The sequence below is a fragment of the Tamandua tetradactyla genome, chromosome 3 (assembly GCF_023851605.1).
Source record: "Tamandua tetradactyla isolate mTamTet1 chromosome 3, mTamTet1.pri, whole genome shotgun sequence".
NCBI classification, from domain to species: Eukaryota; Metazoa; Chordata; class Mammalia; order Pilosa; family Myrmecophagidae; genus Tamandua; species Tamandua tetradactyla.
The window spans coordinates 43819630-43845553 of NC_135329.1; the positions used below are offsets into that span (position 1 = coordinate 43819630).

General features: G+C 38.4%; 1 pseudogene; it reads left to right on the forward strand.

Moving 5' to 3' along the window:
• Window positions 1-4679: 4679 nt before the first annotated feature.
• On the forward strand, window positions 4680-6855 carry LOC143675543 (nuclear receptor corepressor 1-like; annotated as a pseudogene).
• The last annotated feature ends 19069 nt before the right edge of the window (window positions 6856-25924 follow it).

Consider the following 25924-nt stretch of genomic DNA (forward strand, 5'->3'; position numbering starts at 1 on the left):
AGAGAACATAGGGTCCTCAGATTCCCTGGGAATGGAAGGTACTAAGACCATTAACCTTGACTCGGAACAAAGGGAAATCTCTTCACATTTTTCATCTGCTAACCTGTTGCCCTTCGCTTCAAGGGTATGGCCTTTTGGTGCCTGTTTACAAGCACCACCATTATTTCCCTTGGTAAGAATAGATGGGTTAGTAATTGTTTTATTAATTCCCCATGGACCAATTTTTTCTATGCTGTTAATTAATCCCCTTTTACCCCTGAAACTGTGAGACAGCTATTGAAGAATTCAATTCCCTTTGGGATATGGTTCACATTGAGCTACCCTGATGTTTATCAAAAAATTTGTTTCTTGATATGGGCCCACTTTCAGATTTACTAAAGGCTCCCTGGTGGGCTTTTGAGATTAGGAGTCTATTTCTGTTCTAGTCTTCAAAATGTATTAGAAGTATTATGTGACCTTCTTTCTTTAAACTTGGGCACTCCTTTTTGAAATGGTTAGGTTTTTTTCACAGTGATAACACCTTGTGGAGTCCTGTACCGTCTTCACTTCTTGATCCCATTTGGACTAGACTGTTTCTCCATCTCGCCTCTGCCTGTCTCCTTTCTGCTTTGTCTCTAATCTCTTCTTGACCATGTGGTCTACTGTGCTCATCATGATTTTTGCCTTTTGCTTCTGCTTTTCCTCTTCCCATCTCACAAACACTTCTGAAACTTTCTCAATAACTTGTCTAATGGTTTATCCATCCACCCATCTGTTTTCTGGATCTTTTTCTGAATGTCAGGCCAAGATCCCTTTAAATAACTGAACTTTACATTCCTTGGACCTCAGGACTATCAAGGTTTCTGATAGTCCTGAGTATTTTCTCAGCTGAATATTTTAAAATACCATTCCTGAGTATTTTCTCACCTGGTCCTCCCACTTTTGCAGGTAAACAGAAGGAGTCTCATCTTTTTTTTGAGTCACCTCAAAGACCCCATTTAGGTTCTGATGTTTGGGCAAGCCAATTTTATCCCTTGTGTAATAAGATCTTTAAGATCTTTCATTTGTACTCTGACTTCCTTATCATTATTATCCCAATTAAGGTCTATCCTGGGGAATTTTTGCTCTGCTGACATTACCACTTGTCCAGACAGGTGCTATCTTTCTCCTTCTTTCATAACCGCCCCTCTCACCATGCCCCTTTCCTGTACCATAAAGAGAATATTCAGGATGGATGCAAGTTCGGACCAGATATATAAACTGGGGCCTAAAAATTGATCCAGCTGTTCAGCTAACCCCACTGGCTCATCCATTAATGATTTCATCTCCTTCTTGAAATTCCTTACTTCTGTACTTATGAATGGGCATTTACATTGCCAATTTCTCCTGGCTCAATAGGTGGTTTTCTTAGAGGGTAGAGAGATTTAGCCTATGTTCTCTCAATCTTCTTTCCCCAGGAGCTCCCAGAAATGGAAAATTTGGTATATTTTTCTCAAACTGTTCCAACTCCTTCCTCGATTGTTAGTGGGTTGTAACAGGTGGAGCAGTTGGCCCCAATTGGTCCTCCAGTTCCCCAGTGGGGCAGAGGGAAGCATAGGGCAGATGAAGGCTCAACAAAGGATTCCAGGCTGTAATTTCTAAAGGTTCAGTCTCTGGGTCTGGAGCTTTAACTTTTATGGAATGAAGAGTGGTACCCCCTTCTTTAAGCTAACACATAACATAATCAGACTCCTCTTTGGAGAAGGGTTTCCTTCCATTAACATAAAGTATGAAGTCAGCACAGAACCAATCTTCATCTGCCTCATATTTTGACCAGAATACACTGTGCAGCACAATGCTTTGTTTTATTCAAATGTAACAACAATGCTTAATTATTTTCTTTTTGTCCTTCCCCTTGGTCTGATAACTAACAGTCCAATTTTTTAACATTCTCTTTAATGGACTATCCAGAGAAATGTTCCTGGGAGACTCTTTGGTACTCCAGCCACCACAGAGGAATTCAATTGCTTCTGTTACCCATTCTGAGTTTTGTCTGGGTTCCTTTCTCTTAATATCATTTTGCTTTGTCCGTTTCTGGCCCCTTCCCTAATGGGACAAGGGAACTTGTGGATTGGAACTCTGCACTTAACTCCATTTTTCCTGACCACCAAGGCAAGACCTAATAGTCCTTTTTCTTACCTTAGTCTGTACACAGAGTTGCCCAGTTACTGTGAGGCAGATTTTCCCTTCCCCCTTTACTCATTCACAATCGGCAGATCCAAGCATGCAGTCTCAGGTCCTTCTGGCTGTCAGAAGTGGGCCCTCAATGGCAGAGTCTGAGACCACTCAATCAGTGAGCTGTGCCTTCCTTTTGTCCTCCTTGGGGTCCTCCTCTGAAGCCTCAGACTCCAGATGAGCCCCCAAAATTGTTGGGAAGAACCTGATTCTTGAAAGAGAATAAATGCTCACATGGAGAAGAAAAGAATTTATTAACAACCTTGCAAGAATGGGCACGCAAATGTTCTAAGAAATGATGATGATGATGAACATGCAACTATGTGATGATATTGTGAATTACTGATTATATATGTAGAACGGAATGATCATCTGTTAAGAATGTTTGTGTTTCTTGTCATTTTTTTAAAAAAAAATTTAAAAATTAACTTAAAAAATTAAAAAAAAAAAAAAAAGAATGGGCACGCAACCAGAATGTGGTGGCTGGTGCATCAAGCAGCAAAAAGCACTAGCATTTATTTCTTATTCCAGAGGTTATGGTCTATCCCAGCAGTCTAACAGACAGTTCCCACTTTTGATTATGGTTATATCCCAGTGATCCTGGTCGTTACTTCTTTAGATTTGTTTTTATTTGGTAAGGATTTGATGCCAATTCTGGGCTTATATCAGAAACCCTCTCCTTCCTCTGTCCACATGATTGGCCTTAGCTGATTTTGCAGCCCTTTGTTTACTTAGTTTTGTTTTCCCCACTCTATGTCGTTTTGTGTGAAAGCCAAACTTAATTTTATTCTTACACATCCAAGAAGGAAGTATTACTTGGTGCAGTCCCATCAGCAAGATCTCAGTGGAAGCACCCCATCCCTCGGGGGCTTGATTACTCAGGGAACCCCGGCCCTGTTCCAGGTGGACCTACCAGTGGAGGCTCTAATGAAGGAACCATCTCCAGAATCTATTGAAGAAAACAGTCCTGAGAAAGGCAGAGAGGAAGCTACATCCAAAGACTATGTCATCAATGAAGGCAAAAGAGGACATATATTATCATAAAATAATATTAAGAATGCCCAAAAGGGGCCTAGAGATCCAAGAACAGCTCATGAAATCAATTTAAAAAAATCTACAAGTCAGTAGAAGGAAAAATAAAGCAAGGTATGTCCATGAGGGAGTCTCCTGTGTCAGCACTTTTGGAAGGACTGATAAAACTGAGCACTACTCGGGGAAGCTCTCATTCTAACCTCAAAGAAAGGACTGTGTTGCTTACTACCATAATGCTAGGCACTTCCAGAATAACAACTGAAAATTTCAAGGATGGCCTTAAATACCCTAAACAAATCAAATGGAAGAGTACCTCCACCCAAGCATATGAAATACCTTTACCAAAGGAAAACTGTATTACCATTAAAGATATGGGCTGCTCCATTCATGAGATTCCAGGGGCAAGATGTTTTAACTCAGGAAAGCTGGATAACTCCAGACATGGTCCAGCACACAAGGCTTATAATTGAGGGCTCCATCTCCCAGGGTACACCAATAAAGTTTGACAGCAACTCAGGTCAATCTTCCATCAAACACAATGTCAAATCCCTAATCATGGGGCCTAGCAAACTACTTTGTGGAATGCTGCCACTGAAAACTGCTAGAGAACATAAAAGCAGTTCAATGGGGCTAGTATAAGGACATGAAGACAGGCGAGCTGTTGCATCCTTTGCACATGTTGGTGGTGAGCTCTGCCCCTCTGTCCTTAGGGCTGCATTATACAAAGCTCCGAAATCCCAGGTCAGCCCAAGGCATTATCAGGACCCCAGTGCCTGACAAACACCCATGAGTTATCAGAACACCATGTCCAGAGGCTCACCCATGATGTTTAAAGTTCTGATGTTACAATTTCTTTCAGCAAGTCCACCACTCATGAGCAAAAATCAACTCTGACCCCCACTCAAGAAGGAAAGTATTCCTATGATGTCCCCAGTCCCTGGGGTGGAACCCTGTGGTGAGCCACAGCCCTTTTGAGCCCCATCACAGGGCTAGCACTGCAGGAGAGATTTATTGAAGTTATTTCCTAACATACTGAGACCCAGCCATGCTGTTTTACAGGGTTCTGGATCCTGTGGCTGCCTACCTGCGTCAGAAACAGCTTTCATCAACTCCAGGCTACCAAGTCAGCATCAGCTTTATGCAATGGAGAACAGGAGACAGACAATCCTTAATAATTATATTACTTCATAATAGATGCAAGTTAACTTGTGCCCAGATGTAGCCAGAGGACTCTCCCCTAGAGAACAGCAAAAGGGATTCCCATATACAGCAACGAGAGAAATCATTGACCTGACTAATAGGCCTCCAGCAATTTTAGTTCCTCATCCAGGTGGGGAGAACACGCCTCCCATGGACAAATTGCTTATATTTCTGGTACTCAGATTGCTTCCCTGCCCCATCCCCCCCTCTATACACACAAACATACACACACCGGGCCATAGAACTCTGCTTCCATGTCCCCAGGACACCCAACACTTCTTGCTGCAGCTGCAAGTGCTGAAAGGGAGGAGGAGCGAGAATGCGAGCAAATTGCTGCGGTTTCCTCCAACTTCTGCCTTCCACCAGACTCAGAACAGGCCGTCAGATCTGGTAGTCATAAGTATATTCATTCCCTTCCTCTTTGGATAGGACTCAGGAGACCATCTTGCTACAGAGACCCAGTGTTTTCCAGGGGACTAATAGAACCAGTGCCATCACACCTTTGGATCCAACTGTTCAGCTACAGATCATGCCACTCCTTGCTGGGGGGGGGGGGGGGGGTTGGGGGTGTCCGTTGATCAGCCAAGGCCTGCCCACTTCCCACTACAACACTGCTGCCAATGCCTTGGCTGCTCTTATGGATGATGCAGCTTCTGAGCCCCCCACCTCCACCCTGCCATCAATGTTTCCAAATTGAAAGAGTGTAAGCATGAAGTTGCTAGGGTAGAAGACAATTTGAGAGGCAAGTCAGGGGCAGTTAGTGAGCAGCCGAAGCTAGAGCAGAAAAGCCTGGAGGCAGAGAAGAGAGGTCTGTTCATTGTCTGTACACCTCTTCAGCCTTTCCAGGTGGCAAGCCCAGCCCCATTCTTCAGTAGTTTATTCTGAGACTGGGAAAAGATAAAGATATCTCCAAAATGCAGCTATGAAGAAGGGCTAAGGACTTGAGGGAAGTCCATTATGGCAGCTAATGTCATAGATGTGATCATCACAGGGCAAACTGCCTCCAAAAGGATGTGAGGGAACTGGATTGCAAAGTTCGGACTCTTTTAGCAGCTTATCTTCTCACCGGTATGAAATATCTAACAATGCTATTCAGGTGATAAATCTTGCCAATTCACCTATACCACCCCAGGAAAAGCTACAGTCCTATCAGCCTGAGGTTAAGACAAATCAAACAGAAAATGACCCTGCCCCCAGGCAGTATGAAGGACCCTTATATCACTGTCGGCTACAGCAGGAGCCACCCCCCTCCCCTTCCCAGGCAGAGGGAATGGACCAAGGGCCCAGGACCCATCAACTGCTCACACTTGCCAATCACATCTGTCAAATTATCACAAAAGGCTTTGCTAGAAATGAAGTCTCTTCCTAGCCTCCCCAGCAGCCCCCTACTTCTACATTCCAAAACCCATCATCTGCTTTAGTGTCCACACCTGTGAAGGCAAAAACTTCTGCTTGCTGCAGCGTGGAATCCCAGTTTCTGACTGTGCACCATGGGAGACCAGGTCCAAGGGTCTCCCCTGAAACCCTTGTGGATAAATCCAGGGGGAAGGCCCGGAAAAACCCAGACAGGAGCCATGTCTCTTCAGAACCTATGAGTCCTTCCTCTCTGCCCTAGGTTCCAGGTTCCAGTTGTGCATAAGCTGGACAGCATGCTGCTGCTGTCCCAGAAAGGAGCAAAGACCGTGGAACAGAGGAATGATTCCCGCTCACAGTGAGTACGAGCTACTTGCCTTCCTTCCTCATCAAGTCTGAAAACACTTCACCCATGGTTAAGAAATAGGCTTTCCAGCTCTTCAGCCTGGAACTGAGATCTTTAATTTGCCAGCAGTCACTACCTCAGGCTCAGTTAGTGCCAGAGTTCATTCTTTTACTGACCCTGCCAGTAATTGTTCTCTAGAAGGCATTAACAGGAAGGTTCGCATGGGAAGCTTTGACAACAAAGCTGAGGAGCTCGGAGTTGTCATGATCCAGCCCATGGGAATGCTGCCTGGGACCCACCTCCATTGTGTCCAGTGGGGAGACACACCTGAATGGAGGGGACTCCTTACCCACTTCCGGAGGAAGAATTTGCAAACCAAAGCTGATCAGCAAATCAAACAGTAGTAAATCTAAATCTCTTATCCCTGAGCATGAGCAAAGTATTTAGGAACAGAAGGATCTTCAGCCTCCTCTGTACATTCAGAAGGGGATTATCACAGGCAGATGCTGGGATAGGATTGGCAGGACAAGCCCTCATCCACAGGCTTAACTTGGTTTCCTTATAACCTTTTGACTATGCGGTTGCTCAGCAGTCGGCCACTAACATCAATTGCAAGTGCTCCCTCTTCTGCAAACCAAGCAGCTACTCACCAGCAGAGCAGAATCTGGGAGCATGAATCTGCCCCACTGCTCTCAGCACAGTACGAAACACTGTCAGACAGCGATGCGTGAACTGGACAGAGAATGGCCACTGAATGGCCAGTGATGACTGAATGGGACAGAGAAGGAAATTTGGGGTGAGACAGGGTGCAGGGAAGGTATCTCCAGTTCTTGGTTTTATTTTTAATGGCAGGTGAAAAACTTGCACTTCCATGACTTGTGCCCTGAGACTTTCCAGGAGAGTCAGGGCCACAGATGAAGACATGATGGAATTTTATTTAAAGTCAAATGGGGAAAGAGAAAAAAAAAACTGCATTTGAAGCAGGCAATTCAGTGAATTATAATAATAGTGGAGGGTTGAAATGCTGAGGATAAATATGTAGAGTTTTTAAAAAGTGAACAATTCCTGTTCTTACGTATGTTTGTAAAGAAAACCATAATGTCTTTAAGTCATTCTTCTGTAAATAGATTATCTTTTTGCCATGTTAAAATTAGATCTCATTTACAGAGCATTTGTATTTTCATCTTTAGTGAATTTCATACTACTATATATTTTTCCATTATCTAAAAAGAATGCTCAGCTTTCTCACTAATCTTTAAAGTTTTTCTCTAGAAAGATGTTAATGTCTAAATATGTGATTTCAGTTTCTTCTACTGCCACTCTTTCCTGTTGCTCTTTGGAGATATACTATTAAGGACTAAATGTACCTTGTTAAAAACTCAGTCTTTGGAGTCAGGGAGGGCCTTAATTAAAATTCTGATATAAATTTGTGACTCTGAATAAATCATTTAACTGTTTGACTATTTTCTTTCTATATGCAAAATTGAGATGATCATTCTACTCTGATAAGATAACTTTAAAAATGACCTATGTGATTTACCCATGTGATATATTTATTTAATTATATTAAGTATTAGTGAAAAATCAGCTAACATTTCAAATTTTCATATCATACTTGAATGAGCCAATAAAGATATTTCACCATAAAATCAGCACCCTGTTCTCAAGTCATACCCACCCTTTTACATTTATAATCTCAAATACTTAGTGGATCTTCAATTTCTCTCACATCCATCCATTATCCCCCTTTACATTTATTCTTTACTTTTTGCATTACCATGTTTCCTGTAGCAACAAGATATTATATCCTTAATATAAATACCCAGGAATCTGCTACTTCAGTGCACACTGTGATGAATTAAATTCCACAAGCATTTGATGAGCACTCTCCAGAGGCATTAGAGTTGAGTGACCAGAGACCCTGTGCAATCCTGGTTCTCCCCCAACTGACCACATGACCCTTCCAGGTTCAATTTTCTTACTCTTTAAATTAGTGAGTTGAATAATATCATCTTAAAAAGGCACTTGCTAATAGGATCAACAGATACAGAAGAGTAGTAGCTCCAGGATAATATCATCAGAATAGAAGTATGCTAATTCAGGTATCTACTATCTTCAAAGCACTGTTTGGCGGAAAGTTGGAGTCATGAATGGGGCATGGTTTCTGAGCTTTTGGTGCTTACAACTCTGTGATAGTTAAGTTCACCTGTCAACTTGGCCAGCTTATTGGGTCCAGTTACTTGGTGAAGCAAACACTGGCCTAATCGTGAGGATATTTCATGGACGTAAATCATCAGTAAGTTGATGGTGTCTGTGGTTGATTACATCTGAGGAAACTGCCTTTAACAATGAGAGTAGTCTCATCCAATCTGTTGAAGGCTTTGAAAGGAGAAGTGGTGATTTCAGCAGTCAGAAGAGAGAATTCCCATCCCTACTTCAGCCAGCCAGCTTCTCCTGGGGAATTCATCAAAAACTTTTATCAGAGTTCCCAGCTTGCAGCCTGCCCTACAGAATTTGGACTTGTTCGTCCCCAGGGTTGCGAGACAATTCTTATAAAAATCTCATAATGTATTTTTATATATCCTTTTGGTTCTATTCCCCTAGAGAACCCTGACTAATATAAACGACTGTGAGATTGAAGCAAGTGATGAACACTATTGAGAAACTACAGGACAGGGATATGGAAGAATCTGTGTGATCTGGCCTGAGAGCCCAGCGCAGACATCGGGGTGAGGATTTCAGGTTGGCCTACTTACAGGGATAAGTGATTGACAAGATATGCGTGTATGTATATTTATGTACTTATATACACACATATATGTGTGTATATAGTTCTTCATTTCTTTCAAATCTTCTACTCACTTCATTTATTACATTGCCCAAGGAATTTTGTCCTTGTTTAATTGATTATTTCTATGCCTTTGTAGGTTAATTGAAATTCATTTTAGAAGGAGCTAGGGAGAGAGAGAAGAGAAGGGATAGAAGAGAGAAACGGAGAAGAGAAGGTAAAGGAGGAAAAGAAAAGGAAGGCAGGAACTCCAAAGCAATGAGCAAAGAGGTTTGGTTCTGATTCCATTGTATAGCCCTAATTGTCTCTTAATAAGCTCCTAAAGTTGATTTAGAGATTTGTATTCTGCTAAAATTGTCTTCCTTATTACATTTCACACTGACTTCTACAGTATATTGTAATTCATTTCACTCGTTTTAATTCAATGCAATTGTATGCAGCATACTTCAGGCTCATATTGCATATGTGTTCCAAGTCTTTTAAATTTGTTTCCACTAACATTTTTAGAACCTACTGAATTATATATGGAACTATTTGCCTTTTGTCTCAAATCTTAGTGTTATGTGAATGAATCCATTTTCTGGCAAACATGGGTGTGAAGTTTACATCATTCTTAATTAAGGAATAATGAAAAGCACATTGAGTTCATACATATGGGGTTGTAATCAACTAACTCCCTTCTCTTCTTGATTTTTTTACTATTATCCTTTCTTGAATGGGTCTATTCTTGTGTAATATATGAGGTGGGAAGAAAAGATGAAATGTTTACCCTTTAGCTAACATTTATTATATTAAGGACAAATGTCCCTACTATACACCTCATTATTTATAATAATTACAAAGTAGTGAGATTACATATTTTAACAAAATGTACCTTAAGCCATTAAAATTTGTAAGTATGACTATGTCTTTATTATTAATATTTTAAACCTGTTATCTTAAATATCTATCATGCACACATGAGATAAGCTATTGCACTTGGCCTAAATGAAAAAAAAGTCGTAACTTTTTACATTTATATATTCAGTTACTTTGTAATGATTAAAATTCCTTTATGCTTTGTGATTTTTTATTCTTTTATAAATCAAGAGAGATTATAGTCTTATTATTAAATAGTATCTTTTCTATTGAAAATAATAATTTTAGCTGGTGGTGGATATATTTTGCTTCATAAAATTAAAGAACATGAAAAATATAATGGTGATGTCTGCCATTTATTGAGCCTGCACAGATTACACAAAATATTTATCATTTAAGCATATTTAATTTACAAATAAAATTATAATTTCCTTGATAGCTAGAATTAGTTTTCAATTTTTTCAACTTCATGGTGGTTGTTTTTTTATTGTTAATATTACCAATGTGTTAGAGTCGAGGCTGGTATTTTTATGAATACTCTGCCTTCTTAAAATGAAGAGTCTGAAAAATACAGAAGTATATTCAAAGTAAATTGTAACTGATTGGTTTTTTTCCTAAGAAATTATGACAGAGACTAAACCCTAGTTTATTGAAAAGCACACCGATTTGTTTATTCAGAAACAGGATGAGGCAATATTTGTCCCAAATGGCCCCTTATATACATATATATTTAAGTGTCAGGTTCCCCCATTTCCCCCTAGCTCTTGATTTACAAGCTGGCGAACAGCAGAAACCTGGCCATTCCCCTAGGAGTGAAAATAATGAGATTGAAGGAGGGCTTGGAAAATGAGGAAGTATAGGAAAACAGATATTCTCAAACTTTAATATGAATACAAGTTACCTGGGTATGTTGTTAAAATGTTGATTCTGAACCGGTAGACCTGGGATGGGGCCCAGAATTCTCCATTTTTCATGGCAAAGGTAAAGTCAGTTATGCTTGTCTGAGGCCCACGCTGGATCAAGCATCAAAATCTTGGGCTCTGACCTCCTGATCTACACCAGTCACAATCTTTTAGTAATCATAACCCCTCTGGACCACTTTTAGTAAACATAAGCCACTAGTTAGCCAACATCTCCATTCTACGGAGACGGTACTAAATTATTCCTAAGGTCTCTGCAAGTTTAAGCATTTTGTGAGGAAACTGCTACTCTATAGGATTGAAAGTATCACCAGGTTTTGATTAGATCAAATAGCTTTTACTGATTACTCAGCATATATTATTACTATATAAAAACAGTTGGACTACCCAAAGTATAAAAGCTTTCCTTATCTTCTAAGAACTTATATTCTCTTGGAAGTTCTATCCATACATTAGACGTCAATGTAAACCAGCCTATGTTTATTTGCTAAATGAGACATATTCGAAGCAAACCCTACTTTCTTTAAATGAGAGATCATGTTGGCTCCCACGGTTCAGAGACTTTTGCAGTAGTAAGCAGGGATGAACAGAGCCTTGAAGTGTAAGCTCATTTTAGGTGTGTGCAAATGGAAATATATATCGCTTGGAGGAAAGTCTATGACCAAATATTTAACGATAAGAAATACCAAGACAGGTATTGAAAGCAGATAGAATATCCTGTATGGAATATTGATCCCAAGGAGTAATGGCAAGTCTGAGTATTGCAGATTTGGGGACGCCTGTGGTTTTGATCCTGTGGACAAAGAAAAGACGCGTTGATGATTAGCTATGTTTCAAGAAGTGGAAGTGCACAGTAGTGACTAGACTTGGCTATAAGGACACAGTTATGAATTGGCAAGGTAAGGACTGTGGTTGCAGGAATACTAGTAAAGATGGAGTAGGGTGAGAGTGTTTTTAGAAGAATTGATGCAATTCAATAGTAAGTAAAATATCTATAAAGAGAATAAAGAGAGAAGTCAAACAAGGTTTCAAGCCTGGGTCACCAGAAAATAGATATATGTGTGGTTGGAATAAACCCAGGATTAAGGAGAACTGTAGTGAAGTCCTTTAAAAATATTCTGGGAAGAATTAATACATGTATTAAAATGACAACTTTTCAATTTTCAGAGACTATATCATAAATAGCCTCTCAAAATCAACATAAACATATTAAGATTCATCTGACCTATCAGTGTGAATATCATTAGTTTAGTCTCTAGCTTTTTTCCTATTCAGCATCTGTGTTGACAGATGTTTTCCTATCTCTATGACTTTCCTAGTTTGTCTGTACATATTTGCCTTATCTCAGAAAATCTCTTATTTGTATGAGAACTTGGCATTTTAAAACTTGGTTTGATGTAAAAGGCGCTTGTTTTCATGGACCTAATCAGGAGTCAAAAGATAAATCGCACCTTCTTAAGATGCCTCTATCTGCACACTGCTTTCATTTGCTGAACATTTTCTTCAAATACTGCCTGCTCTGATCTTTTATTTTCCTGAAAGATGGTTCCTGGAGTTTGAGTCTTGCAGTGCCATTTGGAAGATGCCTTTGGCTGTCTTCACCTTAAACTGTCTCTCCGCAAACTGAGTAGCATTCTCAACTAAATTTTCTCCCCAGTTCGATCTTGGCTGGCTCCTGCTATAATGGTTCAGCTCTTCCCTTAGTGATGAATCATCCATAACCGTAAACTTCATTGTAGATATTAAACAGTGAAATAGACAGCTAGAATAAAGAAAAAGAAGCAGGATAGGGACGCTGACCAAAGATTGAGGTTCCTTAGTTTGAAGAGACAAGTGAAGAAAAATCTGAAGTCACCAAAAGGGGAGGAAGCTATATAGAATAAACTAAAAGTTAATCAACATATTGAAAATGTAGGAAATATGGGGCAACCCTTAATGCATGAAGGAAAAATAAACATAAGGTAATTAGAAGGACATAGTATTCTACATTGGAAAAGATCAATCTATAGAACTCATCAGTGACTGCCATTTCAAATGTGACTTTGTTAACTTCAGGGTTAAAATTCCAAATCCTTTCAACTTGAAGTAGTGAAGGTATCCATGCATTTCTGTGACTCATCTCTCTGTGCTCCTGTCAGAATCAAAACACTGGCCTAGAATACTTGTTAAGTTCCATGGTATTGGCAAAATTTTGCACAATTATCATCCTTCTCAAGCAGTTTGGGAGACACAATGTGTTTCAAGAATTGCAGACTTAAGAACAGTTGAGAATAATCTGTAAAAAAGAAAAATCTCCAATACCATGTGCTGCTTTGATTCTGCATAACTCATTTCAGAAAAAGAATAACAAGGTTTGAAGCCAAAGTTATTCCCTATAAAATGGGGAAAAACTCTAAAAGATATGCTATACACCCAATTTATAAAGTGTGGTCAAATACATTTTCTTGATTGCTTCTTACCTTTATTCTGGAAGATAAATACAGCCATGTAGTTATTATGGTGTCAAATAAAACATATCCAGACATAGATAAGGTGAGACTTTATTTTAAATGATTATAATAAGGAGAGGGGATCTATTGGAATAGAGAGAAAGCTCCAACTACGAGATCTGCAAGCATCTCAAAAGTCAGGTAGAAAATGACTTTTCTTTTTTAGGGAACAATAAGCAAGTTTAGAAAGAATTTCGAGTAATGATTTGGGATGAGTAGGTGGCTTTTGTGCTAAGGGAAGTTGATCAGGGAATGTTTTTCCTTGAGGTCAGCTGTTTTTGGGGAGGGATAGTTAAGGACGAATTGCTCCTCATTCTAGTATTCAAGGGTGAACCAAAATTAAGGGGCCTAGGGGAAGAAGAGAAGCCTGTCTAAGATTTGGTCATGTCAAGTTAGTCGGAATTTTGTCCAGACTAGTCAGTGGAGAAGTCAGCTAATCATTTATGAGAATAAGAATGGGAATGTTGAGGATCTGTGCCTGGCCTTCTCATAGATAAACAAGGGGGGGGGTCACCTGTGAGTCTTAGCTAAGCCATATAGGGAAGAGTGTTCTTCACAGCCTTAGTTCACAAAAGGGCATGTGTGTGTGTGGGGGGGAGGCACTGTTTCTTAAAGATCCTTGTTTTCCAGGAGCAGAGAGCTCAGGCATAGTTCAACATTGTCAATAAGAATTCAATGATGTTTTCTTATATTGGGTATGTAGCTATTAAGCAAATCTGATTCTAATGTTAATCAGTTGATTTTTTATTATACAGTTTTGTTAAATATAAAACAAATATATATGGATATATAAATATATATATAAAATAAATGTGTATAATATATATGGATATATAAATATATACATGCATGCTATGTATATATAAATTGAAGAAAAACTGTCCCACAAAATTAAGAATACCTCATCTTAAGTTTAAAAATATCCTACTTTGGCCCTAAATAAACAAGTACAGGTTGACATCAACTTAGTGAGGAAGTCCTAGTTATTTCACTCTGCCTGGCAGTTCTGGGATCTTGGATTAATGAAAACATGCAAAATGAATGAATTTTAACTAGTAAAGGAACGGAAGGTTAAGTTGACCCTGAACAAAACCCCAACCAGTTTTGATCCCTTCTCCTGACCTTTCCCTATTATTGTCTTATCTATTTAAAAAAATCCTCTTTTGATTCTTATCATTTTAGGGTCCACTATGTTAGACTGAATAATATTAAGCTGGTTATTTTTTTAGATTAAAAAAATTGCAGAAGATTGTTGATCTCATGATTTAACATCTGCAGAAGAAACAGAGGGCCTTACAGTTTTAACAATTTGCCCAAATTTACACCATCTTGACTTGGTAACAAATACTCCAATATTCTTTGCACTACCTCACATTCCTCTTTGATATAAATTGTGATTAAGATCACTTTCAGGTATGTTCTTTCCCTATAGTGAATCAAAATTTAAAACTTACTAATATATTGTGGTAAATTATATATCTAGATTCAGAAGCTCTAATAATCACCATTATAACTGGTAGATATCTGTGCCAATTTCAGTCGGTGGTGGACTCCAGAAAAGTCATGTTCTTTAATCCTCATTCAGTATTGCTGGGTGGGAGTTTTTAAATTATCCTTGAGCTGCGACCCATCCAATTGTGGGTGGCAACTTTTGATTAGATGGTTTCCATGGAGGTGTGTCTCCACCCATTTAAGGTGGAGTTGCTTACTGGAGCCTGTTAAGTGGGAACCGTTTTAGAAAGAGCTACAGAGCCAATGCAACCAGGGACCTTTGGAAATGAATAAGGAAAATGCCCCTGGGGAAGCTTCATGAAACAAGAAGCCTGGAGAGAAAGCTAACAGACTTCAACATGGGAGAGAAAGCTAACAGACTTCACCATGTTCGCGTGTGCCTTTCCGGTTGAGAGAGAACCCTGAACTTCATCAGCCTTCCTGAACCAAGGTATCTTTTACTGTATGCCTTGGATTGGATATTTCTAAAGCCTTGCTTTTCTTTGGACATTTTCAGAGCTCTAAAACTGTAAACTTGCAACTTATTAAATTCCCTCTTTTAAAAGCCATTCTATTTCAGGTTATATTGCATTCCAGCAGCTAGCAAACTAGAACAGTATCTTAACTGATGTTGAACACTAAGTGAGATTAGAGGGGGAGAAAAGGGGAATTCAATCTTTCAGTATTTTGCTTGCAAAAATATGGCAACCGTTGAGAAAAACACAAATTAAATGACTAGGCATAGTCATTCTAACCATTTATTCATGAAGGAATAATCAGTTCTTCATTTTAAATGCCTACAATAGATGAAAATAAAGATGTTTAACTGATCCTTAAATTTCATCCTAGGAATCAACCCAGGCAGTTCAAGGATGTTTTCAGACAAGCTTCTTAAATTCTAATAATTTACATTTAGAGTCTCTGGTAGCCCTGTACAGTCACAACAAATGTATCCAGTATGCCACAAAGAGACCTCACAGGATGTGTGATTCAGTTAATTTGGACAAAGAAAATGTAGCTGAACATTAATATTGCCAAATGCTGTAGAACTACTTAGTAACAGGTGTCTAATTTAGACAGAATGTACAATCAACTTTTAGAATATGATTTTTTTCTTAGCACCTAGGAAATGTCCCTGAAAAATCTAAAGACTGCATATTAGATCAAAGAGCTTGAGCTCATCAATCAGCTTTTAAAACAAAATTTTTATGCGTGCTATATTTTATCTTAATAGGTTATATTTCTGTGGTTGATTCTGTGCATATGTTAGAGATTTGTAGGTTAAAGTGCTGCTTCTAAATTTTATCCAAAGAAAATTTTACATACGCACACACACCACACACTACATTGGCCATGAATTTATTCATTCAATAAAGCTCAATTTCACAGTGCCTGGAACCATGCTAATATTGGAGGGTGAACAAGGACAAAACCGACGTGACCCTTACCTTTATGGGTTTACACTTAAGAAAGCATAAAAATGCCATTCAAATATGATGAGATTACACTATTGTGTGGGATGCATCAGAGAGGATTTCATCCAACATTTGGGTGGAAGCAGGAAAAAGTCAGAAGAATAATTAAACCTCAAGAACCCAAAAAAGCTGCATGCATACAAAAGATTGTTGCTACTTACAAAGTTAGTTAATTCAATAAATTTGCATGAACCACCTAATTCCTGCTGAGTATTATGGCAGGTGTTGTAGAAAATATAGAGATGAAAGAGACAGCTTTCTTCATTCTCTATGAATATATAACTCACATGGAGAGACAGATATACATACACCAAAGCAACAGTGGCAATCTGTGGTAAGTACTATATAGAAATTTAAGAGCAGCTTATTAGGAATATGAGGAAAAGAAAAAAATAAATCTAACTGGAAAGTGTTGGAGAGATCCCTTTGGGAGAAGTCTGGAACTTTGCCTGAGTTTGAAAGAATGTAGGAACGTTTTCATTTGGGAGGTGTAGGAGAAATGGCATTTACCTCCTAATTAACACATCCCCACAGGTCCTTAGGAATACACTCTGGGCTGTTAGAGTTACCATTTGCTATTTCAAAGCAAAAGCCGGTATTTTTAAAAAAAGACTCCATAATTCATACAGGATTTTCCCTCAATTATTTCTAACATGAGAAATTTCAAGATGTTGTATCAAGTTGGCAATCAGAATTCATAGGGGGTGATTCTAGAATCTACCATTTCATTTACGATTCACTGGCCCCACACTTGATAAACTTAAAAATCTCTGGTTTATCATCTTTCCAGGAATACAACCAGATGGCCCCAATTTAACTCTGTGATACCTCCTTAGACACTAAAATGTTTAAATAGCTGCAAATGTACACAGCAAGAGGATTTAGAAGCGAAGGCTATTTCACTCTGTGCTAATTCTGCCCATATTCTCTGTACCTGCCTCACTTCAAAACATGCTCATTTTGGAGGAATCTGGTTTCTTCAACTCTTTCAAAGTGTGCCCCTACCTATCATTAACAGAGGAAGGGTCCAACCTCAAATGAAACCTCATTTTCTTGAGATATATAAGAAAGATCACAGAAAATATTTTAAGTGGCAAATAATAACTTAAGACACTATTATTAAAGTATCACCATATGTTCACATTTATTATTTTATTTATTTATGAAGTAGAGATTGTGGGTTAAGAAAAGCAGGCATGATTGTTACATTTTTAGATGAGAATGTTAAGTGAGCTGAGCACTTAGTGCCTGATGGAGATGAAGCTAGAACACAGGTTTTGGATCCCAGCACAGCCACAGAGTTTGGACAGACAAACCTCAGTAAGCTCATTCATGCCCATAGGGCAGTAGAAACTAAAGCAAGGAGGCAGCCTTCAGAAATATATAGACCCCTTTAAAAGTAGAACACTTATCTCAGTTTAGCCAAATTACGTCTGTTGACCCCAGTTTGAAAATTACTGGCCTAGAAGACAAAAAACTGGCATCATGAATTCTATCACCCATGAATTATCACTGTACAAGATAAGCCTTTAAAACCGGAAAAGAAAGAGAATACCATGAAAATGAAATCATGAAGTTTAAAAAACATATATCTATTATTCTGGATCTTGACTTCTGCAATACTTGGACCCCACTTTCCATATTTAATTGGACTGGACACATAGAAATTGTGTGTTATCTCTGAGGAAACTACAATAAAGTTGCAAATCAAAATCATATATGGGCATTGTAAAAGAACCATGCAAATGAGGCCTGCAACTTCAGCTTCGTGAGTTTTGAGGAAAGGCACACTCTGCTAGTTTGAGAAACATTTCAATTAGGTAATTAGTATCTGTTAACCCTTGAATACCAAATGGTTCAATTTTAAAAAGCTTAATCCTGAAGAGATACAAAAATGTTCTTGAGAGAGGGAATAAAGGGAAAGATCTCAGCCTACCGGAGGAATCCCATTTCAGTCCTGGACAAGCAGAGCTAGAGAATTCACATAAAGATCCTTTGGGCCATTTGGCAGGAACCAAACCACAAAGCCATTCCTGTGGACAGTCCATGCACTCTAATTTCCAAATTCTCCAAGTGGAAAGCTTGCATATATTCAGTAATTACCCTGCTCTTTTAACCTGCCCTGAGACAAAAGCAGTCCATGCAATTTTGGACAGATTACTTGGTTGCCTATTACTCCCATTTACTTAGATTTCCCTCAGACAGCAGGAAACCTGAGGAAAGTTCTTTAATTCAAATTCCCAGATGTGCCCAGGATTAATTTCCTGGGATTGTTGGCTTACATCAGGTTCCTTCAGATGAGTCACAACTGATTCCAAGAGTGATTCATTCATACTCAGAAAATCTGCTGTAATCCTATAATAATAATGCCACGCTTCATGAAGGTAAGTTCCCGATGGATGTCCCTCCAACAGGCAGTGTTTGGACAGGTAATTGTAATCCAGAGCAAAACCTCTGAATACTGGAACTTCTCTTCTTTCCTATACCTTAACAATCAAACAATTCCATATTTTTGTCACTAGACTCACCTGAAAAAACTTAACTTTTTTATTCCTTTTTCGAGATTAAATTAATCCAACCCACCCCACCCCACCAGACCTTGCATTTACACAAACTTGTGGTAGAGATTTGGGACACATAAAGTATGCTTTAAAACAAGGCATTATTAAAGATTTTTAAGGAATAAGAATCATTAGAACAGAGTAAGTCTTAAGAAAATGTGAGGTAGTTATTCTAATTAGCCTAGTTATGAAGGTTTTCAAGTCACTACTGCACCCCCATTTTTTTTACCAAGGTGAAAACAAACTAAATGAATGCTGCCTTGGGCTTGAAAGTTTTGGAATTTAGGATTGAAAGATGATTGGGGGAGTGCTTAGAAGAGAGCAGGAAAAAGGTAAAGGAGTGTCAAATACCAATAAATATGAAGCACAGCCTAAAAGGTACAAGTTCATAGAAGAAAAATTTACTGCAGCTGGAGAGTAGCTCTGTGTATTGACTGGAGCTTCAGGTCTGAATTACTAAACTGAATTTGCTCCCCACTGCTCTCACATTTACCCCTTTTCACCTCTGATTTCAGCTCCGCCACCTATGCCCACTGACAATACCTGGGAAGCAGGTTCATATTACACAGGCCAAAAACCTTGCAATTGATACACTTTGGGGTTGATTTCATTTAACAGCATAATTATGCTCAAGTGTCCACTGCCTTGGGATATGTCTTATAGCAAAATTAGAAGGGTGTTGATTAACTTTGATTTTGTATAGCCTAATTAGGGATAAATTACAGCTCTGCCTGTCATCTTCTATTATAGTGTTAGGTTGGAGTTTGTTTTTATGTGTAGTTTGTATAAAAGTATAAAAAGTGAGATTAGAGCTGTCATTTCCAAACCTGGTTTTAGAGATATGGGAAGGAGAACAATTTCCATGTCAATACCCAGCTATGCCTTCTTGTGAAGTCAGTGGAGAGATTGGATTGCATTTTGAGAGTATTTGGGTTACTATCCTTTGTTTCTCTTGTCCGTAATCAAAGCAGGATTGACATTTGTGTTATTTTAGATATGGAAAACGTGCAGATAGGAATCACTGCAGTTTCAATAACGAAACTGGTAAGACAATTCGCTGTGCTTTTTTATTTTTTACCCATAAGAGTCTTTATTTTCTCACATACTAGTTCTCTTTTTATCCTAGAAAATATAACTTTGGTCACTTTTCTTGTCTTTCTCTCAATTAGAATGCAAACTCAAATAATTAAGTCATTGAGGATAGCAACAAGGCCTACTTTCTTTCTGGTGTCTGGTCCAGTTTCTGCATATAGTACTGCCTGAAGGAATTACGTAACTGTGGAGTTAATGAATGAACAAATGTTGAGTGTATAAAAGATAAATGAATTCAAGCAAATTAAATATATATTACAACAGGTTGCTTGCAGTTTTAAAGATAATTACAATTGGGACTCTTTTGAAGATCATATGTCTTTTTACAAATAGTGATTTTTCCAAGAAAAAAAAGTTGTTCAGTTTACAAGATCTGCACATATGGTGCATATGTGCTATTTTACTATAAGTATTTAAAATAATGTACATTTTTACAGTGAATTGTAGTGTCACATTTGGACAGTGATTAGCAGTGCTCACTACTTCTTTGTGTCATTGCAATACTTACTGACTGTATTTCCTAGCTCCTTGCATAAATTTACTAGTTCTGACCAATGAAAGGCAGGGATAATTGATATACAGCACTTCTAGGCCTGTGCTCTAAAACTTTCCAAAGATCCCTGGTGCTCTCTCTCTTTCCACACCTACCGGTTACATGGAGAAGATCCCTAGAAGATAGTTGAGATACTCAAAAGAAGCACAGGAGCAGAGTCCTGTTGTCAATCCACACTGGAGAAAAAAATAAACTTTTATTGTGTTTAGGGAGTAAAAGTTTGCCTTGGTTTGTAACAGCACCTAGAACACTAATCCTACTGGCTAATACATATATAAACCATCATGTTAGTTTGCAAGCTGCTGGAATGCGATATACCAGAACTGGAGTGGCTCTTATAAAGGGGAATTTAATAAGTTACAAGTTTACAGTTCTAAGAAAGTGAAAATGTCCAAATCAAGGTACCCACAAGAGGTTACCTTCATTCAAGAAAGGTCTATGGGTCAGGAACATCTCTGTCAGCTGGGTAGTCCTGTGGCTGGCATCTGCTGGTCCCTTGCTCCTGGGCTCTGTTGCTTTCAGCCTCTGTTCCTTTGGGTGTTCTTCACTTAACTTCTCCAGGGCTGGCTTTCATCTCCTGGCTTCCATTGGCTGTCTCCAGGTTCTGGCTTGCTTAACATCTCATAGGAAGGTACAAGACAACACCTGCTGGGTTCCAAGCATCTCCAAACATCTGTGTCTCTGTGCTTTCTGTCAGCTCTGAAGTTTCTATTGACCCTCTCTCTGTCAGTTCTGTTGTTTCTGTCATTTCTGGCTCTGTCCAGTATGTTTCCTCTTTTAAAAGATTCCAGTAAACTCATCAAGATCCCGCTGGAATGGGCGGAGTCACATCTCCATCTAATCAAAAGTTAATACCCACACTTGGGTGTGTCCATGGAGATGATCTAATCAAAAGATTCCAACCTACATTGTTGAATCATGATTAAAAGAAACGGCTGCTCCCATAAGAATGGATCATGATTAAACCATGGCCCTTCTAGGGTACATAATACTTTCAAGCCGGCACAACCATCCTATCAGATATTCATTACGATCAAGTAAAGTGGATTGAAGAGTCTTATTAACTTTATAAATAAGGAAAATTGTGCTTAAGAAGTTTCAGAAATTGTCTAAGGTCATTAATGCAAAGCATATCATACTATAATGTGAATGATTACCAACAATTAAAGGTGAGAAAAATTCCAAATAATATTTTTACTTTATTTAGAATTTTTTTTAAGTTAAGAAATCTCTATTTACTAAACAAATTTGAATTATAGCCTGTAAATTTGGGGAGGTAATCTTATCCAAAATGTCCACAGTGATGGTATTCTAATTTTTAAGAACAATTGCTCTGTTTTAAACAGAGCAATAGCCTCCTAAGGAATTTCTTTATGCCGACATTATTTTCATAAAAGAGTTGAGTTTGAAAAAAGTGAAATTCTCCAAGTTGTCTGCCAAATTTCTCCCTCATAAATACCAAAACATAATTCAGATTTAAGCATTTAGACTTTTTTTCTCTTTATGAAAAAATATAGTTCAGTAGAATAAAATACCTATGTATTTATACGTATAAATTTGCTAGCTAGAATTGTTATTATTTTCTAGTATAGATCTGGCATAAACGAAAGAAAAACAAAAAGAGAGAGAGAGAAGATAATCTGAGCTGACCAGGGAGCAAAGGTATTTCAGCAAAATAGGTAGTCAAAGATGAGCTAATAGATGTTCTTACTCAAAAATTCCAATCCATTCAAGTCTCAGGGGAAAAACCTCTAGAGACCACAAAGATGATGTTATAAGTTTTACTGATCAAGTAGGTTTATGCCTGTGCAGTTCATACTTCCTGGCAACCTTTTGCCCACATCAATGAGGTAATATTTTCAAAATGACTCGAAAATGCATCTTTAATGAATTAAATACAACACACCTGCAGACAATTGAAGTAACACATACCTTTAAGTTCAATCTTGAGCTTTCAAAAACCACACAATTGTTATGGCAATCAATACCACTGTCATTTTGTATTCCTGAAATATGGGCTTTCTGCCAAGCACATCTGTCTTGATAGGAAGAAAATTATTGTTCAACTCATGCCACTAAGTTTCTTAGAATATTCTTTTGAATTTATAGTTCAGTCCAAAGCTTTTATTTCTTGATATATTATTACCTTATAGACTTCATACTTCTATAGAACTATCCATCAGAGAAATCTTTAATTCTCTAATAAATATTTACTGCATCCTTTTCTGGGCGCCATGGGGGGGGGGCAAAAAGTCATGACAAAAACCATGGATCTAAATGTAACTAACAATATATTTTTGGTGTTTCATGTTGTTTTGTGATCTGGTTCCTACCTTCATGGAAATTATTATCTGGTTATCCATATAATATACAGTTATTTAAGAGATGGTTAAACTTACAGTTAGTTACATGTGCCACCATTTTTTTAATTAATGCCCATATGACAGATTCTAAATAAAATGTATGTTTTACATGTGTTGTACCTAAGTTTTATAGCCACATTTTAAGGGGTAGGTATCAGCCATTCTTTTTCAAGAAGAAACTAAGACTCAGAGAGGCTAAGTATTTTATTACTAAAATTCAAAAAGGAAAAGGCAGAGTCAAGATATGGAATTAGGTTGTCAAATCCAAAACACATTCTCTTTTAACTGTATCAGGCTACCACATGCAAAACACTGAATGATGAGGGCCAAATGACTGATATTAGCTATGATGCTATTACTGCTATTTACAAAATATTTCTAGTTCTCTCTCTTTTAAAACACATGGTAGTACTGCACTCTCTGGCTCCCTTGTGGTTGGGTGGGGTGCTTGGTGACTGCTAGCCAATAAGTCATGAATGGGGTGGCATGTGTTTTTTCTGGGGCACTACATGAGTGGTCTGAGGTGAGACCCACCAGAACACTATTTTCTTGCTGGATCTCCAGAGCTAATGTTCCAGATAAGTGGCTGCTACATTCATCTGGGACAGGGAATGAGGATGGTGATGATGCAGAAGAAAGTTCCTTGGTGACCTGCAATGTACATGCACCAGGAGCAAAAATGACATTTTGTTGTTTAAGCCACTGAGATTTGGATGCTGTTTGTTATTATGGAATAACTAAGCCTCTTCTGACAAGCACAGTAAATAAAAAGATTGTTTAAAATAATTTAAAGGAGGAAAATGTCACTTTAGTAAGGGTAAATGGGAAAAATGAAATGAAAACAAGAATGCTCAGAGAATGGAGTTCCAAGGATAGGGTTAAAATAATAAAAAAGAAAAGACAAATGAATTTGCAATTAGGAGGTCATTGGTGACTTTTGAGAATGTAATTTTCATAAAGTTGCCAGACAAATGCCCAATTGCAGTATGATGAATAAGTATGTCTTAATGAATTAGGTTCTTTCAAACCTTTTAAAAAATAAGATGGGCCACAGTTGGTAAACTTTTGGCTATTTCTAGAGAGTGAAGACCGCACAACAAAAATTAATGGCAAAAATCAATGAAATTTGGTCTTAATCACATTAGTCATCCAGCCATTACACATAATAATACAATACATAATAACTGGGCATTGGAATGTATAGTAGGCATTGAGCCTATGTCTTCAGCACATCCCCAGCCATTGGTGAGTGTACAGTTAAGGGATATAGACAGGTATACCAACAGTGACCATGTAGCTTAATCATTGATATGTTTTTGTTTTCACAAGGTGCAGTGACAAATCTCTTTAGGGCAGCATATTAGTTCTGTATTTATTCATAATACACTGCCCTGAAATTTAATGACTTTAAACAACAGCATTTATTATATCACACTTTCTGTGGGTGAAGAATCCATACACACAGCTCCTTTAACATAAGGCTTCAGGCTACAGTCATGACATCAGATAGGGCAGTAATCACTTCAAGGTTAGACTGAAGAAGGATCTGCTTCCAATTCATGTGGTGTTTGGCAGGATTCAGTTCCCAGTGGGCAGCGGCTTACAGACAACCCCCAGCTCCTTGTGCATGGGCTTCTCTAACAAGGCAACTTGCTTCATGAAAGCCAAGAAGGCTATAGAATCCAGCAAGACAGAAATGGCAGTTTTTTGTAATGAAATCATGGAAATGACATCCCATTACTTTTGCTGTATTCTATTCTTTAGAAGGAAGTCACTAGGTCCAGGCATTCCAGGAGGGTATGAATAGTGGGATCTGGAATCATGAAAGATCATGTGAGGTATAGTCTGAGGATGTGTGAGAAATAATTGTGTTAAGAATGAATGAAATTTTATTGTAATCAAAGGACAAAAAATTTTTTTTAAGTCAAAAGCAAGAACAAGTGGGTAATTAGTATACTAAAAAAGTCAGCAAACTTGGAGTAAATAGTGAAAAGGGAGGAATTGCCTGAGATGATCCAGGAAGGGAGGGGGAAGTGATAGAAGCCATACAAAGGAGGTTAAGCATTCCAAGAGCCATGGAACTTTTCTTCAAGGTAATGTCATAGCCAGGTATGCGCTTTAGAAGGCTACCACAAAGGTGTCAGGATAGGAGATTGCCAGCAGGAATAAAATGCAGACCACTTCCTCTGCTTACCAAGCCTTCGAGCTGCATCACTTCAGGGGAAGGAGATATTTTAAAAATTCAAACATACAGTGTATATATGTGCATGTAATGGCCCTGACTTCAGAACAAATGCTTTTGCAACCATGTTGAGAATGGATATGAGGAAGCTTAGACTAAAGCAGTCATCAATGCCCAGAGTATTTGATTCATTTAAAATTTGTTAGAACTGAGAATTTGTAGAATAGACAATTCCAGTCTGTCTGGAGCAATGAAATAGAGTGTTTCAATTCTTGTCATGATCTAATATTTTAACTTTTTGTTTTATAAATGGTAAAGTGAAATATAAAAGTTTGTTTCCATAGATTTCTCAATTTCCTTCAACTTGCCTCCGTGCTTCCCAGTCTACACTCACTCTAACAGCTAGATGTTCATTCATTTATTCACTTAAGAATATATTTGGGGGGCCTAGAACTGACTACCGGGTGTACAGCAGTAAAGAGGAGGACACAGCATCCCTGTCAGTTTGCTAGAAGGACAGAGATCAAGAAAGATAACGGGGGCCACGGTGGCTCAGCAGGCAAGAATGCTCACCTGCCATGCCAGAGGACCGGGTTCGATTCCCAGTGCCTGCCCATGTAAAAAACAAAAAAGAAAGATAACGGGTAGGGTACAATGAATGGAAGGGGCAAGGAAAGCTGTTCAGAGGTTGTACTCACCAGAAAACTAAAGATTAAGGTGTAGGAAGAGAAAGGAAAGTGTTCTAAGACAGGGAGTAGCATTAGCAAAGACATGTGAAGGACTGCCTCCATTCAACTAATTAAAAGAAGTCGAACAAGACTATTTTATAAAGAGCAAGGTGGGGATGGGTGGGGGGAGCAGTGTGATGCGTGATCAGGGAGATGGGCCGGGGCTAGAATGTGCTGGACCATCAGACCATCTTAATTAGTCCTTATTAGTACCTATAATTCAAAGTATGAACAAGCAGTGACATTGTCATATGTGTACTTTTCTAAAGATCTCTTTCAGAGTGGAAAATAGATTAGAGA